Source organism: Mixophyes fleayi, chromosome 2 (assembly GCF_038048845.1).
Source record: "Mixophyes fleayi isolate aMixFle1 chromosome 2, aMixFle1.hap1, whole genome shotgun sequence".
In the NCBI taxonomy this organism is placed as follows: domain Eukaryota; kingdom Metazoa; phylum Chordata; class Amphibia; order Anura; family Limnodynastidae; genus Mixophyes; species Mixophyes fleayi.
In genome coordinates, this window is record NC_134403.1 from 188,090,953 (window position 1) to 188,111,486 (window position 20,534).

A 20,534-nucleotide genomic window follows, 5' to 3' on the forward strand; every position below is an offset into this window, starting at 1 on the left:
CTTCCCAATGCAGCATCTGTATAGAAAAATATTAGGGTAGGAAAAAAGTGGATTCTTCTAAAAATCTGGGATGAAGAATATTGTTCTTGTATGCTGGCAGGTTTACATAACAAAATATATGGTAAGATGACAAAACAAAGGACAGATCGCCCAACCTGCAAATATGACATTCTGGGAGATGTGTATAAAAGTGCTGTTTTTCCAAACTGCTATTTAAAATGTGTGTTTTGGGCGGTTTTCAAACCGTGCAATTTATCAAAATAGAAACTGCTTATCAAACCACATTTTATCAAACCACAATGCTGAGATTTTCTGACCAGCCATAAAAATGGTGTAATTTTTCAAACGATGGTTTAAAAAAACAAAAAATACAAAACTGTACAAAAAGACGCAAAATTTTTAGGCGTAGCACTCATTATCAAAACTGACCAAAACGCATGTCTTTTGAGTATGAGGCAAATCTTTAAATATGGCATTCAGATGCATCCAGAGCACAGTTGTGACAGTCATCATCATCAACAAGCAAATTTGCAGCAGCTCTGTGGCCTCCTATAAGGCATATTTTAAAGATATATCTTTAAAATATGCCTCCAGTTCTGCTCATCTACTACCTGATGTATTCTTTCTGCATTTCCACTATATATATATATATATATATATATATATATATATATATAGCTATATATTATACAGATATATATATATATATATATATATATATATATATATATATATATATATATATATATACACACAAATGTATGTATGTATATATATATATATATATATATATATATATATATATATATATATATATATATATTCATTATTTATTTTGTTTTGCTGTGCCCCTCTAAATTAATACTATTAACTTCCAATATAACATAGTATAGGATGAAATATTGAATTGCACGGAAAATATGGATTAACGCAAACTGTGTTATGTACTGGCGATAAGCATGACATGGAACAGAGCAGAATATAATGATGTAAAGAAACACCCTGCTGCATCAAAAATAATATGGGCCTGTTTAAGGCACTGTGCCATAGACATGGAGAGACGGGACCCCTCAGGTTTGAGCCCTGTAGCACCTGCCCCCCCACTGCTACCATGATAGTTCTACCCCAACACATAAATGATCAGAAGATCACGGTGGCTAAGTGGTTAGCACTTCTGCCTTACAGCACTGGGGTCATGAGTTCAATTCCCGATCATGACCTTATCTGTGAGAAGTTTGTATGTCTTCCCTGTGTTTGCGTGGGTTTCCTCCGGGTGCTCTGGTTTCCTCCCACACTCCAAAAACATACTGGTAGGTTAATTGGCTGCTATCAAATTGACCCTAATCTGTCTGTGTGTGTCTGTGTGTGTGATAGGGAATTTAGACTGTAAGCCCCAATGGGGCAGGGACTGATGTGAGTGAGTTCTCTGTACAGCGCTGCGGAATTAGTGGCGCTATATAAATAAATGGTGATGATGATGATAAGATAAAGAATGGCAGAAAAGAGATAGCCTGGCCCTAGTCAGATACACCTTTGTTTGAATTTGCAATTACATTGCTTTGTGGCTGTTAAAAACCTGATTTAATGTTTTCTTCCAAATTGATGACATATCCAACTGAACAATTTTCATTCCATGTTCATGAACTTATTATGAACAGCAGTCTTTACTTTTAGAAACCTAGAATACATTATCATTTTCCACCAGCTATTTCTTGGTCAATCCCCAAAAGAGAAAAGAAAAAAAAAAGGTTCTTTTGAAAAGAAGATCCCTTTCAGACATGAATTCGTACAAAGGATGCCTAGGCTGACTTTCATTTTGCTTACAGACTTTATGATTTATTTAAACATGCCTTCAAAGTTTCCTTTTTATTTTACAGTCAGTTCCGTAAATTTTTTTCCTGTTAATCTGTCAGCATGGATGCACTGGGTAAAAGGAGGCATGTCTAGAATATAGAGAAGTCTCTGTCAGAAGCAAGCTCCCTCTGGTGACCCAATTAAGCTGCAGAAAGCCTTTTCTCAAATATCTTATGGTCACATAAAACCATTTGGATTTGTGTGAAATATACTCTGTAGTGGGGAGTATAAAATGAAGAAGGCTTTGAAGATTCTTTGCTTTGGTCCATGTGTGTACTTTAGTAATAATCTTTTTATAATACACAGATAGGCAAGTAACAAATATTAAATTGAGTCAGTAAACTTTTCTATTTATTTATATGGAAAATACTGTTATTCATGTAAATATTTCCTGAAAAGTAATGAAATGTTTCCTATAAAATAATTATGTAAATAACAGGGTATAGTGTTCCTGGCATACAGCTTTGAAGAATCTAACATTAATAGCTACACCCTGAATCAAAGACTAATTGCAATGTTCAATTATTAACACGCATACTTTTCTAGTCCACTCAGCTATGAAATTGTGCACCTTCTCTGTATTGCACTCCTTGCATTAATGCTTAACATTCTAATTAATATTTGCATGATGGGAATTATAGCGCTCCAAGGCCCTGCTAAGGCAGTATCATATGTGATGGGTTTGGATGCACCAGTTCAACAGCAAAGTGTCCCTGGAAACTATTTTAAAATGTTGGCAACTATGCCATCGTGGAATAACCAGTACAAATGGAAGCCCTATCTACATAAAAGAACTAACAGGAAAAAAGGTGGATGCGCTATGTACATTTGCAGCCACAAACTGGTGAAAAAAAGGTCAGCAAAATCATGCATAAAAGGATTTTAAAGCTCAGCACTGCACAACTGTACACCACACCCCTTTTTAACACAAAAGCAATCACAACTTTCAGTCACCCATCAGCCAGTAGTAAATTGTGATCCACTGCAAGCATCACCATCTTGCTCTTTACACCTATGCGCTTTGGCAGGAATGTAGGTGAACAGGGAACACAGGCAAAATGCACCTTCAAAGAGGATTTTGCGCTACACCTTGACCATTTTGCAACTCGTAAATGAGGCCCATTATACGCCATCATGTCTATTTACTTCTTACAAGATTGCCATCTACTAGTGCATTGTAATGGTAACTTTATAATTATAACAGTGCAGTTTCACAATGAAAAGGACAAAGAAAGGTAAATTCATAGCATTTCAGTGTCCATTGTGGTATCTCACTATATTGTCCTCCAAAATGGACAACCAAATGCAAAAGAAGTGTTTCCCCAAATAACTAATTAATTTTCTGACATGGTGCAAATGGCCATATTAGGAAATACTGACATTTGACACAACCAATTAATAGTTCATCCAGCTTAAAATATAGTGTTTTAGATAAGAGTTAACCGTGGACAAATTCTACGTAATTTGTACTATGATCATTCTAACTGATGTGTGTGTATATTATACATATAAATGTGTTACATGATAAAATGTCACATGAGTGCCTGTGTAACATACACACTTGTACATGTATCAAGTTGTGTTGCTTAAACAAATATTAACGTATAGAAATCATGTCTTATATGGGGCTATGCTGATGCCAAATAATTTTTAATGTCATAAGTGTGCTTGTAACGGTATATGTTTTTCTTCATGTCTAGGAATTTTTCTGGAGTGTTTTACTCTATTATGACTTGATTGCTTAAAACATTTTATTAACTTGTGGAGATTTCTGATGTCTGTAAATGTGAGGGGGTGTAATTACTAGTTACTTGGGTTTGACAGACAATTGTTGTCTTTGAGCAAGAAAATATGCAAGGTAAAAAGTAAAAGATGGTCTGAATACTATAAATATGCACCCCCTCTGTTCACACATGAGAGCACTGATGGGAGACCATCAACGGATGGCCAAAGTGTGGCCCTGGCATGTGATTAGCAAACTAGTTACCATACCCCTTCCCAGGCAAAAAATGGAGAGAAGAAACCTCTTTGGCATTATGTTTCTGTCACTGTGTATCTGCAAAAGAAAAACCAAACTAACAAAAAAAACATGCCACTTCCCATGGTGGCAGCTCCTTTAAAAAACAAGAAAAATAATTTATTTTCGTAAAAATTGTATAGATATAATTAACATGTTGTGTTTGTTGTCATGTTATAGTCAACAATAGCAACAATGTCACCATAATATTGTAGCCATAATACTGTACCTTCTGTTTTTAATTTCCCCAAGTTCAGTATAAAAAAAAATCTAAACGTATTGTTGAATGTTTTATGTTATAGAAACTTGTATTTAAGGAGTAATTCTCCTTAAAATGGACTTTGTGCAATTAAAATCATTATGCTGATTAATTCCTCATATTTGAAATATAACTTCTGCCTTAAATTTCCTGTTGAAAACTCAGAAACATTTAAAGATATGTTGTGAATAAACTTTCCGTAGCAACAATGGTAAATATTGAAACAATCAGTATAGTCAAAGGAAGATCAGATATTCAAAACGTATCTATCAAATAGCATCAACAGTGAGTTCTGAGGTTTGAACAAGTAATTCCAGGCAGATGTTATAGTCATCAACTAACATGTGTTATTCAAGTAAATTTAAGAAGCCAACATAATAATTTTAGTTGGGCAAAGTCATTTTGAGTGGAGTTTAATTTTTAGTAGAGCCTTCTCTGCCTTGAATGAGTGCCGAAGTCTAAGTCTAACAGGCATATTTATCAAAGAGTGAAAAGCCCTATGGCTGGTGAAAACAATTGCAATAGGCTTTTTGGTTTATTTAACTCAATATAACAAAGGATTCCCCATGGTTTTGCATATATTACATATACCGCAGCAATACTTGTTTTTTTATAACCATCTCAGGATCATGATTTAACAATAATGTTATAATTCTGTTTTATTGAATAAAGCATTTTCTCAATGTTTAATGGTTTTTAAAATGAAAAATAATTTAACTGAATTTTAAAAATGTTTTATTTACTTTTTACAATTTTGTTTTATTTTTTATTAGTGGAACTGAAAGCCCACATCTGCACATGTCCCTAGACACTAGCTTGGTGAAGGTGTAAGTTAACCCTTACCGCTGTGGGCCAGAATTGCCAGGGCAGTTGGATATTTTCTTGATAAATTGCAGTGATAAGTAATTTCTTTTAAAAAATCATTTTTGTCGCCAAACTGTGATAAAAAATAGGGCCTCTAAATTACAAGCTTGAGGTTGGCAACATAGGAAAAATAATTGTAAAGATCATACAAAGTGGATCATGTAATTCCTTTTTGGGGTGCCAACCTAATTATGTGTTTTGTGTAAAAACAAGCACAATGTTGCATGTCAATAAAGAAATGCATTGTGCTATTTTTCTTTTGCTTATGAATAACCCTTCTTAAATAACCCCCTATTATGTTCATATTGTGATTACAGATCATGAAACATGAGTGATTCTGAAATAGCAATATTTTATGTTTAGAACACTAAGATAATTTGAAGATTGTGCCCCATTGTGATTGCTTCATTCATGACTTTCATAAACACAATCTCAGAGTCCTTTTCTGTTCTAATATAGGTCATATAAATGGAAAGAAACAGATGAAAAAATCAGGAAAAATAAATATAAAACTGATTTTCTCATTTGCTGAATATTTTCCCTGTCCTTGAGAACACTGCAATTGCATGCCTGTCACATTTCATGAGCACTTGTGGCTATATTTGTCTTATACACATACCTATTATAGATTAAATAAATACATCTAATATAGATTTGAGATTATCTTTCCATTCAGGAGTCAGTAATGACCTGTAACTTGCTAAGTTTTAATAATATATTTAAATCCGTTGATAAACTCATTATATATAATTAAAATAATATACAGTTAAATTTGCTCTTGATTAAGACACAATAAACCTGATAATGAAATAATTACATTTCCTATACATGCATATCTTTTGCATGTTTTTGTGTGAGTGCATGCGAAACAAATCTCAAGTGGAACACTTAAGGTATCCACCTATTAAAGGGAGAAAAGCTTCCTTAGAGCTTTTCGCTATTTAACAAAGTCTCCAAGCTGGTGAAGGCTATCATTAGACATTGCCGGCTTTAGCCTTCACCGTGGGAAGCCTATTTACCAAGGACATCTCAGGATGGTAGTTGTAGCTAAGGAAAAAATGCTTTATTAGTAAAATACACTTTTCTTTACGTTTGTACCGCACATTACTAGAAATGCACGAAGCATTAACGAGGTTGATGTAGAGTTGGACATATTTGCATCCTGTATGTTAACAGGAAAAGAAAAACCCACGACAAAGCGCTTTTAATATACTCAAGCTGCGCCCAGCTGTACATGACTAGCACCTGCGCCAGGTTTACATCAGCAGTAACAAGTGTACAGCGCACACATGTGTCTTAACAGTGTTAGAAGTAAATGCGCAAGTCACATACCCTAAATCTGCAAAATATAATAATGTAATTAAGTATCGTATACACAATAGAAAATAGAGTCTGGATAGTGTCATTAATGAATGTGAAAGTTACATTTGCAATGTAAAATATAATTAAATACAAATACAGATTCAAAATAAAAATAAAAATGAGTTTCAGTTAAATAAAGTAAAATGAAATACAAACATCTGTTATTTAACCCTTTAAGATTCCTTTACTGCCACAGTCGAAGATGGAATATTAATTACATAATGTGAAAAGACTTCTTATAATATAGCAGCCACACTAATGAATAAACTACTATCAGCCAGAGAGGTCAGTCTGCAAACATCCAATCAGAAGCGGCTAGCTAGAGATGCTAATTGCCATCATACTCATTCTGTGTAGTCGTAGCAGCCCTCCAGCACCTACAAGAGCCAGGTGCATATGCGTTTGTGTCCAGTTGCAATTACGCAAACATGTCCTTACTGTATTTCTCTATTCTACCCGGCCTACTCTTGCCTGCCACCTCCCTTCCTGCCCCTCCAGTTGTCAGTGTGAAATGTGACTAGATCTACATATGGACACATGTGAAAGAGGCCTAAGCAAATCACAGGGAGTGGGCGAGGAGGACTGTGTAACAAATCCCTTCATTTTATCAAAGTCTGTATGCAGAAATAGAAAACAATATCTAATATATGAATTCCACTGTGCATGCACAAGACAATAATACATGTTCAGAGGTTAAAGCAGCTGTTACACAAGAAAACTAGACAAATCATTACATGAAGAAAACACAAAAAAAGACTAGTGTTAAGGGTCAGAAGGAGTTATTCTGCCTTACATAATAACTAGTAGGGTGCAATGAACCACAAAATCAGAGGCTGAAATTACATGTCAGATTTCTGATGTGTGATTTTGTAAGCCTATAGTTTACAGTCACTGTAACTCCATCAGGAATTGTGAACCCTTTATTTTGACATGCATATTGGACAATAAGTGTATGGCATGTAACAATGAATTAGAAAAATGACTGTGTGATTAAACAAAATTATGTTTAAAACTAATCTACAGGGTGTGATATACTACAAGCTTGAAAAGGCATTCACTGCAGCTACCTCAATGGAGGTATTTGGATAAGATAAAAAGATGAATCAGAGGAGAGAGACCACTATGTGCTCCGACTTCTGCCAAGTCCTGAACTAATCAGAAAAGCATCCACATGGAGACTCTCCTCCTAAAATGGGGTTCGCACCACCTCTACACTCAGATGACCTCTGCACTTAGATGACCTGTATTCTGTGCCTATTTCTAATGTCTCAGATGTTGATGCAGGGAATCTGAAAGAAATCATTGTGCACCCAAATCACAACAAACTAAACAATGCTTTTCAGTAGCTTAATCTAAAATCCAAACCGCAGTGAGAAGTGAAATTTCTACCCTATAGACTGACATTTGTCAGATTGCATCCCAAATAACAGGCCTGGAGGAAAGCGGAGAGAACGCTGGACACTTCTTATGTGGAAGGTAATTTGGGACAAATTTCATTAGAATTAAGATCCATCCAGAAATGTCTAGAAGACCTTGATAACCGCAGATGCATAAATAACTTATCCAGATTTGATTGGATAGGTAAATACACTAAAGGTGACTGAGTTAGACTGAGGTAGACCTAGACATATATGCATCTGTTAGGAGCCGTATCTGTTCAGGTGCTGGCAGGTTGGTGCAATGAGATGTGATGATGATGACTATCATTCGCAACACTAACTAGCCCCTTCTAACGGGATGTTTGCAGATTGACTTCTCCAGCTGATCTTTTCACATTGCTTAATTGATATTTCCAATTGGACTGGCAGGAAAAGATTTTTTAAGGGTTAAATGGCAGATGTTTATATTAATTTGATTTCACTTGATTAAGACTTAATTTAATTGAATTAGTATTTTGCATTTGTGATTAATTATATTTTATATGGTAATGCAAATTTCCCATTTATGAAAAACACTGTCCAAATCTATTCGATCTAGTGCATATGATACTTCATTACATATTTTGTGTAGACGTAGTGTAGTGCAACTCGCACATTTACTACTAACACCTCTAAGCCACATCTTTAAGCTTTTTTTCTATGCTACACTTACGTAACCTTAGTGCCAGGGCCGTCTTTCCCATTGGGCACAATGGGCAGGTGCCCGGGGGCCCTGCAGCCCAGGGGGGCCCGTCGGAGGCAGCAAAATAAAAAAACCCTGAATAAAAAAAAAAGAGGACAATACTTACCTTGCGGTCAGCTGGCGATCCAGCTCCCTCCCTGGTCTCCTCCTCCGTGTGGCGCTTGCAGTGCATGTCGGGCGTGACGTCATCACGCCCGCCAGACATCCATTGCGGAGCGCAACGGAGGAGGAGCCCAGGGAGGGAGCCGGATTGCCAGCTGACCACAAGGTAAGTATTGTCCTCTTTTTTTTTATTCAGGGTTTTTTTTATTTTGCTGCCTCCGACGGGCCCCCCTGGGCTGCAGGGCCCATATATATAATCATTTTTATATATGAATATATATATATATATATATATATATATATATATATATATATATATATATATATATATATATAGGGGCCTCGGTGCACTGCTTTTCCCGGGGGCCAAAAATGTTGTTAAGAGGGCCCTGCTTAGTGCATATGTTAGAAGCACAGATGTATCTCGCTGAGCAAATGCATGGGAATGCTCTTTTTCATGCTTGCATCTTTTCTTGATAATTTTCAGGGCATAAATACATTCAACTGTACATGAGCCCTTGAATGAATTGCATGATGTCATAGCCATCATACTTGCAGTCTAACATGACAAACACAAATGGAAAATTCCGCACTCAACTTCTCTAAACCCGCGGTGACCCTTTTGTGTATAATGCAGCTTTTTGCCCTATACTTTATATGTATAACCTTATATTTATTATCAATTTATTTGTTAAAACTATATCTGATAACAAAAATTTTGATCAATTTGAATATTGTGAATTCTATATGTCTCAGCTACTATATTAGAAATATATAAATAATATTAAAAAAACTACCTGCATATATGATACATTTACAAATTTAGCATGACAAATGGATGCAGAAATATCCTTACAATTGCTAATTCAAGAGCATGGTGCAAAGAGCATATGTATAACGATTCCTTTCATTAGTTTAAATTGCACCAAATTGATCACAGCAAATACTTGATTAGTTGCTATGAGTTACATCCCATGTGTTCTTGTGTGCATATGTCCTTGTTATTATTACAATGAGCCCTGTGTGAAATTATTAGGATTTCAGCACAATGCACTGATAAGAGGAATCCATCAGCAAAGGCTAAATAGCTGAAATGACCCACAAATAATTAGGGAAAGTCATTGTCATTTATCGAATTAGGGAGATTGAAAAGTTAGCGAAGAAAAAGCTTGATCAATAATGGCAAAAGCAGTAAGGACTAATGGATTTGAACTGCAGCCACCATCAGGCTGTTAAAGAAAAGGAAGCTCCAGTAAAATGAACACAATAGTCTCAAGAGAAAAGGTCAAACACACCGGCACTTAATATTGCTGAGAGCACCTGAGTCAGCCACATCTTTTTCTTTATAACCAGTCTTTGACTGTGAATCTGTATTAGAATATAAATCCCAAAATATAGATTAATTATTGTTGACAGGATTGGTTTACAATATAAAAATTAAACATAAAAGTATAAGAAAGAGGAAGTGATTTTAATAGAAAAACCTCTCTTTAGTCAGTATTTATATCTTTGTCACTTAGGGCCTGTGTCATTAAAGAGAGCAAAGCAAAAAAAAGGAGTAACTTTGCACCGTGGCAAAACCATGTTGCATTGGTGGTGGGAGTTAAATTTAAAATGTGGGGACAGATTTATAATTGGGGTAGGGCATGTCCTAGATCAACTTTAAATGTCAATGTAAAAATAAAGCTATCAAGTATTTGTGTGCTACATGAAAAAGCAGCCAGTATTTTCTTTATGTGCAAAATAATAAAACTAATTTGCACCCCTTGCATTGTAACATGGTTTGTACAGGATCAAATGTATTTCTTTTTTTTGTCTTCCTCTTCGTAATGACTCAGGCCCTTAATGTGTAAAAGCAAGAGACTGTCTTTCCTACTGTTATTTAAGTTGTATCTAGCAAAGGGTGTAGTTAACTGTGCACCTATAGGGTTTGTTCAAGTTGCCAAAGGAAAGTATAGGTGACTCTACTCCAATACAGGGTAGACAATAGAAAGAGAATCCTCAGCACAAGTAGGGGGGGTTGCCTATAACTGTATATGAATAAGAGAAGAGATATGTGTGTGTGTAGCAATGCAGGTGCCTTCTTTATTATCAAATACAGACGCAAAATATAGCAATTCTGGCCAGAATAAAATAATACACTGTAGTGCACAAAATGGTGCACGGTCTATCACAAACAGCCTCTGCTGACAATGTAAGGCATAAGGTGCAAAAAAAGGAGCCCAATGAGGGCAAATATACAAATAGAGAACCAGAAACCCAGTTCTGAGCACGTATACCCAGTTCAATGCAGGAGTTATAATATAATCCCACTGGTTAAATAACTAAAAAGTCTGCAGTAGCAGTTCGTGACTAAAGTTCCTAGGATGATGAATACAAAGTCAATGGTGACAAGTTGTTAGGAGAAAGTGGTAGAGCACTTACTCTTCTGAAGCAGTGCCCGTGAGAGCCTTGATAACGATCTCCATTCTTACCTCCCCTGGTGGACAGGTGGCGGCGTGGAGATCAGCTGTGAATGAAGTGAGGTGAGTGCGGTGGCTCCAGTAGTGCGCGAATGCATATAGAGTATGTAGTAGTCCCAGCTGTTCTCCAATTTGTTCTTCACTTTAGCTGACGTGGCTGGCCTGGCGAGCGGGGGATAACGATGTGAAATCTTCTCCCCGCTTAGCCACAATGATCCAAGGGGCTAGTTGTAGATGACAAATATAGTTGGTAGTATTGTGGTAACCAATGCGTTTCCCCAGCAGCGTGCGGGCTTCATCAGGGAAAGATTATGAATGAAACAGATATTCCTCCTATATAAACTTTTCTAACAAGAGGCTTGACTCTGTAGCCAATGACATGAGGAGGTGTGGCTTAGGATGAATTGTCCTATACAGATACATAATTATTATTGAAACAAATGCAGCAGTGGTGAATGCAGATAAAGAGTCGATATTAATATCAACTAATTACGTAGTTGGCAGCATGGTGGCTAAGTGGTTAGCACTTCTGCCTCACAGCGCTGGGGTCATGAGTTCAATTCCCGACCATGGCCTTATCTGTGTTGAGTTTGTATGTTCTCCCCGTGTTTGCGTGGGTTTCCTCCGGGTGCTCCGACTTCCTCCCACACTCCAAAAACATACTAGTAGGTTAATTGGCTGCTATCAAAATTGACCCTAGTCTGTCTCTTTCTGTCAGTGTGTGTGTATGTTCGGGAATTTAGACTGTAAGCTATAATGAGGCAGGGACTGATGTGAGTGAGTTCTCTGTACAGCGCTGCGGAATCAGTGGCACTATATAAATGATGATGATGATGATGACGACGACAGTTCTATCAGCAAAATACAGAGGAGTCTTATGTAATATAGGCAGTATCAAATATGAATAATAACACCTTTTGCCTTAATGTTGTTTGCAGCAGAATGGGTGCATGTTTCTTCCTTAGATTATAAAACATGCACTATCGTGGAAATAAACCCAGATGAATAAAACAGAGTTTATGTAATCTGTAATGCTTTAGGATTGGAGTTGATGCACAATTATTGTTAAAGTGGTGTATACTTCTAAACCCTCCTATCTATATTAAATGTGTTAACCAAAATGTCTTCAGTTGGGAGTCAGCACATTTTCTCTCATGATGATGCTGGGACTTTGTTGAACACAGAAGATCAAACAAACATTTAATGTTGTGGATATTCCAATGAGCTTCAAGCCGTTAAAACTGCACATATTTGTTTTGGGGTTTTTTTGTTCGCGGAGCCGTTTTAGGTGTGTACAGAGTATTACAACATCTAAGAGTTGGTAGGTGTCACAAACTGACAGTCAGGTTAGGACCCTTAGGACTTGCTTAGTTTAGCTCTACCTACAGGAAGGTGCGGAGTCTAACTGGGCAGAAGGTATTCACCAGTGACCCCCGCAAGGGGATATGGGCTTAGCAGCTTCTGTCCCGTAAATAGGCACTAAGCAAGGCCCAGTGAATAGTGTAGGATAGAAGAGACTGGTTCAGGTATGCTGGGCAAGTAGGAGACTGGATCAGCTTAGGTGTTAAGGTCCAGGTGATGCTTGGGACCACTGTAAGTGTATTAGCAGGGTGTAAAGATCTGAGGCAAATATAGATGGAGGTCTAGCTGTGCTGGGCACCAAGGAGGCTGCAACAGTTCAGGTGTTACGGGAGCCAGGAGTAAATACATCCACAAGAGGAGAGAGACTCAAAGAACTGGCAAGGAATGAATGAAACCAGGTGCTTTATATAGTCTGGCCATTAGAGGGCACTAACCAATAGGGAGACATGGTATTCTTTAAAGGACGGGCCTGCGCATGTGCAAACCCGATTCCAAGATGGCGACGGCCAGGAACAGCGGCGTTTTCTCGTCGATGAGCGGCAGGGGAACGGCACAGGTAAGGCAGGTAAGCCGTGACCTGAATATTCAGCGTGCACGGTGTGTGATAGTAAGATTTCTATGTGATTCGTCTGCTCAGTCTAAGCACATTTTAAACAAGGAGTGTGCTAATAGGTGCACATGAGCCAATTAAAATACATACACTAAAATGGAAAATGGTGACATTTGAATTAACGGAAACCCCAATGTCAACTGTATTGTCATGAATAATGTAATTTAGGGCTAAATAGCAATATTTCAGGAGAAAGTTAATATGAATTAAAAAGATGATTCAAATGTCTAGTATACAATGCTGGTAGGTTTGTACATACAAATATAAAATATATAAGCATCTGCTTTAATAGGCATGAGGCCTCTGTGAGGTAGAATAGGTGCAACAGCTACTGAAACAGCAACAACTACTTAAATAATTCACATCTTAATTTTTTTCTGTGGCGTATAGGAAAGGACTGGTGGAAGTTTAATCTGAACATGAAGCTGGGAGTCAATGATAAGTGTTGTCTGTCTTTCTTGAGCTTCAATAGGCATGTGGTTCAGCAACAGTGCTGAGGGTTATCCATAGGCACAGTAAACCATACAATTACATTCAAGCAAAAAGAAAACAAAAACACCTACAATAACATACAATTACTTTAATAAGCAGTTACCATCTAAGAAATTGACAATAAACTCCGCAGGAAACATAAATGTAGACTTTTGCAGACTTGAGAGATAAAACCGTTGTGCAAGGTTTATTAAACTTTGTGCATGTTCTGTTAATATATAATATAAGAATGGATGGGAAGTCCCTAGGACAATGCCATCTCCTTGTACTATTAAAAAATACTAGGCTTTGCCTACCTGTATCTATTAAACTGCCAACCTACTGTTAGGAACCCCTCCAGCCAGTACAACAACACGCGGAGTTTGCTCCGAAAGTATGGTGTTCACTGTTGCCCCTAGTGGTGGGGACAGACTTAGCCACAGACAATCGGAGGGTCGTGTGATGTGTACCGACTGTGGAGAACCCAGGAACAGAGAGTAATGGCAAACAGCGAATCCAGAGAACTAGCTGAGGTCAGGGGTCACTTGCTTGATAGAATAGTCAGAAAACACGCCAAGGGTCGGGGTCACGAGCAAATCAGCAGTATCCAAGGTTCAAGCCAGAAGGTCAAGGGCACAGGCAGAAGGCAAATCGAAGGTACAGGCAGGGGTCATACACGGTAAACGAAAGTCCAAAGGTTTTCACACCAACAGCACAACAGCAGGCAGCAAATAGGAGTCTGGAAGCTATAACCGGCAGGGAGGCTAAGCCCTCCCTACCTTAAATACAGAAATAGAGCAATGAGAGCCTAGCTCTCTAATTGCGCACAGACTGTCCCCATAATTGTATTAATTAGCCCGCAGCCTTAACGTACTGTTGCACATGCGGCCGGCTGCCCCGCGGCGCTGAACTGCAAAGCGTCCGACTGTTGCTACGGCAACGGTCGGCTGGCCTCCGGAAGTGACGTCCCGGTCATCATAGCGCCTGTGAGAGAGTCGCGGCGGCTGGGTACCGCCGCGGCTCGTAACACCTACTATCTGTCTGATATTCTGTCACCATTCTTACAAATGGTGACAGAATATCTGAAGTAAATGTGGGTGAGAAGCTAGGATCCAGCAACCATCAAGCAGTATGGTTTAGTATAAAGACAGAGACCGACTCATACCACCCAAAAACAAAGGTGTTAGATTTTAGGAAGGCTGACTTTGTAGAGATGGGAAAATGTGTGACTCTTTGGAAGAGTGGAAGAACTTGAAAGGAGTGCAGGAGAGGTGGGAAAAATTAAAAAGTGTAAAACTTAAAGCAACAGACCTTTGTAGCAAAATGGTTAAGAAAAGTACAAGGAAAAGGAAGCCAGTGTGGTTTGTAAAAGAAGTAGCAAGTATTGCAAAAGAAAAAAAGATGGCCTTTAGGAAATATAAGCAGACTCAGAATAATGAAGACAAAGAGGTGTATCTTGCTAGATAGAAGGAGGCTAAGAAGGTAATCAGATGTGCAAAGGCACAAGCTGAAGAGAATATGGCCCAGTCAGTAGGTAAAGGAGGCAAAACTTTTTTTCAGTATATAAGTGAAAGAAGAAAAACAAAAGGAGAAATAATACGATAATAAGACTAAAGACAGAGAGTGAGAGTCTTGTTGAGGGAGACGAGGTAATAGCAAAACATCTTAATAATTATTTTTGCTCAGTGTTCACTGCAGAAAGAGCGGGGAAGGGACCACAGTTAAGTTGCAAGTATACTCATAAAAATGAGGTAGATACAAGTACATTTACAGAGGAGAAGATCCTAACAGATTTCTCAAAACTGAAAGTGGATAAATCAATGGGGCCAGATGGGATACATCCAAGGATACTAAAAGAGCTTAAGGGAGTGCTGGTAACACCATTAACAGAATTATTCAATCAGTCACTAGTTACAGGAGTAATTCCAGAGGACTGGAAAAGAGTGAATGTAGTCCCACTGCACAAAAGTGGAAGCAAGGAAGAGGCGAGCAACTACAGGCCAGTGAGCCTTACATCAGTAGTAGGGAAATTGATGGAAACACTCTTAAATGAAAGAGTTGTAGAATATCTCAAATCCAGTAACTTTCAGGATCCCAAACAGCATGGATTGGGGGAGATCATGTCAAACAAATCTTATTGACTTTTTTGACTGGGTGACTTAAGTAATAGCTCAAGGAGGGGCTGTAAATATAGCTTATCTAGATTTTAGTAAGGCTTTTGACACTGTCCCACATCACAGACTGTTAAATAAACTTGAAAGCTTGGGATTGGATTCAAAGATGGTGGAATGGATAAGATCTTGGTTGCAGGATAGAAAAGAGATTTATAGTAACTGGAGTGCATTCACAGGAGGGAAAGGTTACCAGTGAAGTACCCCAAGGATCTGTACTTGGACCAGTGCTTTTTAATATCTTTATTGGAGACATTGCAAATGGTAGTGAAGGGAAACTATGCCTTTTTGCAGATGACACAAAGAGATGCTACAGGGTAGACACACCAGGAGGGGTAAAACAAATGATTGATGTTCTAGGTAGACTAGAGGAATGGTCAACAGAGTGGCAACTACAGTTTAATGCCAAAAAATGCAAAATCATGCACTTGGTTCTCAAAAAACCCAAAGGTTTATAGTTTTAATGACACTATAATGGAAACTACTGAGGAGGAAAGGGATCTAGTAGTCACTATTTCAGGTGACTTAAAGGCAGGTAAGCAATGCAACAAAGCAATGAGGAAGGCAAGTCAGATGCTTGGTTATATAGGGAGAGGAATCAGTAGCAGAAAGAAAGAAGTAATAATGCCACTGTATAGGTCATTGGTACAGCCTCATCTAGAATACTGTGTTCAATTCTGGAGGCCATATCTCCAGAAGGATGTAAATACATTAGACACTGTACAAAGAAGGGCAACTAAAATGGTGCATGGTCTACAGCACAAAACTTACCCAGAAAGACTAAAATAACTTAATATATACAGTTTGGAGCAGAGAAGGGAAAGGGGACATGGTAGAAACTTTCAAAAGGAAGAGAGGTACTAGAACACAAGGACATGCACTGAAGCTGGAGGGAAGTAGGTTCAGAGGAAATCTGAGGAAAAACTACTTCACAGAAAGGGTAGTGGATAAGTGGAATAGTCTCCCATCAGATGTGGTAGAGGCTAATACAGTAGAGCAGTTTAAACATGCTTGGGATAGACATAGGAATATCCTTATAAAGAATAAGGGATCACATAAGGTTTAAGGTTACCATAGTAACCAAATAAATAAAACAATGAGCAGACTCGATGGGCCAAGCGGTTCTCATCTGTCGTCAAATTCTTTGTTTCTATGTTTCTATCTGGGGCTATTCTGTGTTAGGAGCCATTGTGATTCTCAGATCAGTGGTGGCTTGTACCGCATGGAGTTGCCCCTTCCAGATGCAGTTTGTTGCCTAGCAGCCAGGACACATCTCCCTTTAATGCCAGGCAGCCACATGATCGAACTTCATTGGGGCTGGCCGGGGGAGCATCTTGGAGCCGAATGGCTCCCTGTCCTTTATATGATGATATGCATGATATGCCCTATTGCCAGTGATATAATTTTGTCAATGCTGATGATCCTGTATGTGTATGCTGTATATTTTAGCTCCTGATTCTTGACCACTACCTGTCCTGACCATCTGCTAAGTTTAATGTGCTCCTCTCTGATGGCTGCCCTTATTGGTCTTGGGATTGTTATTGGTATGTCTCCTAGCCAGATTCTATGCTTTTTTTCTGTGTGCGTTCTACCTGCTGTCAGCCCATTAGTTATCTGGGACTTTCTGTGTCAGCTACATCTGCTATTACCACCTTATCAGTCTACTCCTGGGAATTCTACTATCTGCCATACCAGTCTCCTGTGTACCTTCACAGACACGAAAAATATTTGAATTCCTACTACTGCGAGTTAAGTTCTGGGGGCATCCAAGTACTGGTGAACATATAGCTCTTCTATAGATGACTACCTAACCTAGTAGGCTCTAGGAACTCATTTAGAGTCTGATGTCTGTCCTAACATACTACCTGTCAGTTTCATTTGCATCCAATGTCATCTCATACAAACAGAAAGACATAATGTTGCCTTCAGGCTAAAGATTTTGTCTAAACATGAGAGAAAAAAATATCAGGTCAATGCATGTAATGGAGAACATAAGCTATTTTACCACTGATATGTTATATAAATCCATTTAATATTGGGTGTAAGCAATATTTTCGGCTAGCCAGATTGCTGAAGCTCATAATATTGCTAATTGTGAGCTGAGCACTTTAAAATAGACTGTAATTAATTTAATTATGTAAACATTAATATAAACATTAGTGTAAGGACCACAACAAAAAAACTGAAATACATGACTGAGTATTTCACCATTTTTCAACAAATTTATATTTATGGATAAAATCCAAAAACCAGCTTTTTTGCTAAAACAATAACTTTAGAAATAAAATCAAAACACTGGATGACTTGGTCGATCTTTAATTGAAATGGCTATTTTGTTATTTGTTATTATACATTGAACTTGACAGGTAGTCAGTAATCCAAAAACAAATGTAATCCACCTAAATTATAAATCTAGAAACCTACAAAATGTTTAAGTTCTGAGACAAACATACTTGGGAAAAATCTGTAGTTTGAAATGTAAAGTTCCAATTTTGATGTCCAGTACTCTTTCAAACCAACTGAGAATTCTTTACGCTGATCTGGCACTAGAAATAACCAGAACACCTCTCATCTGCAATCTAGAAAATTCTCTAACCTCCCATTGGAGAAGTACAAACCATATAAGCATCAATTTAAATAATATCTTATCAATATACTGTATATTACCAACATTAATAAGACTATTAAGGAAATTAGTGATTTTACTGCAGATCAGTGGTTGACGTGGGTTTGTAATTTGTATAAAGTGGTATTCCACTTCTTCTACTACCTTCATTTTAAATAGTCTTCACTGGTTGGGGGGACTTGTTAAACAGGGACAATCATTACCAGGCTCTTATGACCTGTGGGCCAATAGTAGTTCCACACTGCCTGGTGGGGTCTTTCTCTATGTGAGAAGTGAAATGAAATTGAGTTGCAAGGATAAAGTGCTTGACAGGATGGTGCTGAAACATTAGAGCTCATTTAGGTTTGGACATAATGCTGCTTTGTCTAGAACAAATGCACCCTATATATATATATAATAAGGTCTTAGATATAGAACTTGAGGTAAAGACTCATCTCCTATTTTAGATATATAGGTAAATATACGTAACTGGGACATATTATAACTCTGTCATTGTAAGGGAGTTAATTTATGTAATTAAAAGGGTAGGGCAGGAAAAAACACAAGTATTTAAACTTGCTGAAGAACAATTTCATGAACCAGTTAAAAGAAGCCTCATGTAGGAAAGGTGCTCTGCTGGAATTTCTAATCTGAAATATAGCAGAGACTACTACAAATGTGCAAATTAAGGACTACCTGTGAAGTATTTACAAATTGAAGTCACTTGATTTAAACTCCAAAAAAAGCAAATGCATATTGATTTGACAAAATCACTTAACTTTAAGAAGGCTAATTTACCCAAGCTCAGGTCATAACTTCAGCACACAGGTTGGGATGAAGTACGTACATAAAAGTATTAAAATGCTATTTTTAAGTACAAGCACTTATCATTGGATTCATGTTGGGAAAATAATAATGCAAAATAATTGAACTGTATCTTCTTTTAAAAAGGTAATAAAGAAAAACATTTGACATAAGGTCAAATGAAACCTAATAATAGGACATTTGTTTTAGCTATTAAGGATCCAATATAAATCTTTCCATCAGCTTCTCAATCCATTGTTGCATTTTTTTGTTTTTCTGTTTATTTTGATTTACTTTACTTTACTGTTAGTCATGAAGAATTTACTGCATACTCAGCAAATGGGACTATGTCTTATTGTGTTTTGGGGGGGTTTGTGCTTCACTCTGGATCACTTGACTAGGAATTTGAGACTGACGTGTAGAACTTGATGGATATATGTTTTTAACCTAAAAAATAATTTTCCTATTTTTCCACTTCGCTTTTTATCTCTACACTCACCTTTCCTAATTTCAGCTCTATTAACCTGTGGAAATATAGGTCATAATTACTAATATCTTAAATAAGATACAAAACCCACTTGGCTTTAAGTAGCGAAGTTCTGATGTTTAGTACTAACATATTGCATACTTGCCAACTCTCCCGGAATGTCCGGGAGACTCCCGCATTTTGCGAGAGTCTCCCGGACTCCCGGGCGAGTGTGGCAATCTCCCGAATTCTGCCCACTTCACTAGGAAGTGCCCACTTCCTAGTGAAGTGGGCAGAATTAGATCCCAAACGCCGCGATTCCCGATGAATCGCGGCGTTTAGCCCCGCCCCCCGCTGTCAAATGACGCAATTTGCGTCATGACGTCACAGGGGGCGGGGCCGAAATGACGCGATTTTGGCCGCCCCGCCCCCTCACGCCCCCCTCCACTGGCTGGCTCCCGGAAGAGAGCTGAAGAAAGTAGGTAAGTATGACATATTGTCAACTAGAATTTATGTTCATTTAAAATTATGTTTTTAATTCCTTTCTTGCGTGATATAAAGGATATTTACTAAACTGTGGGTTTGAAAAAGTGGAGATGTTGCCTATAGCAACCAATCAGATTCTAGCTGTCATTTTGTAGAATGTACTAAATATATGGTAGCTATAATCTGATTGGTTGGCAACATCTCCACTTTTTCAAAACCACAGTTTAGTAAATATACCCAAATACATTTGTGTGTGCTCATCATGGCATTTAATGTGCGTTAGAAAAACCTGTTGCTTATGTCAAGGTGGACATATCGTGCGCATAGCTTAGCATTTGCTCTGGGCATGGCATTGTTTGAATATACAAATTTACTATTGTAGATCTGCTGATCAACCATGTAAATTAATTAAAATGATAGTGACAGGGCTACCCTGTTAGGTGTCTTTGCTGTGTGCACAAAAAAGTAAAGGGGATTCATTTTTCTGTCAAGTCTGGGAAACTGTTTGTTTCAAGTAG

General features: G+C 37.8%; 1 protein-coding gene across 2 annotated transcripts in view; it reads right to left on the reverse strand.

Annotated features, from left to right (window-relative positions):
* The window catches only part of SRRM3 (serine/arginine repetitive matrix 3), a 356,479-nt gene that overhangs the window by 176,827 nt on the left and 159,118 nt on the right, over positions 1-20,534 (reverse strand). The gene's annotated exons all lie outside the window — the stretch shown is intronic.